We start from the raw sequence: 423 nt of genomic DNA, 5'->3' as shown, positions 1-423 counted from the left end.
TGCTCCTCTCCCGCCTCGAAGCTGCAATGCCCGCAGGAGGGCTGGAGAACTCTCATGTCCCCCCACCCCGCAAGCCCCCAGGGCCCAGGCGGCTAGGGGCTGGAAAACAACGTGGAGCAGCCGCCTTTTGTGTGCTCTGTGGGGAAGGGTCGCACCAATGTCGAAGGACATAGAGCGGCTTTCCAGCGTGAGCGGCTCGCCTGGGTCCCCCTCCTCGCCCACACCGTTTTCCTACTCAGTTAGTTCACCTAACTAGGGGCAACACTGGGTAGAGAGCATGCTTCTGGAAATGGGAACTTATTGTGGCGGCACCCCTCGCTCCGTGCCCCACGGGGGAGAGCTGGATGGTGGGGCCTGAGCCTGTGGCAGGTGGTCCCTAGGTCAGCACTGACTGCACCAGGAGTGGGGTGGGGGTGGGGTGGC

This window comes from Mandrillus leucophaeus, unplaced genomic scaffold, assembly GCF_000951045.1.
Source record: "Mandrillus leucophaeus isolate KB7577 unplaced genomic scaffold, Mleu.le_1.0 Scaffold174, whole genome shotgun sequence".
In the NCBI taxonomy this organism is placed as follows: domain Eukaryota; kingdom Metazoa; phylum Chordata; class Mammalia; order Primates; family Cercopithecidae; genus Mandrillus; species Mandrillus leucophaeus.
The sequence above is the reverse complement of the archived record's forward strand: the minus strand, read 5'-3'. Positions refer to the sequence as shown.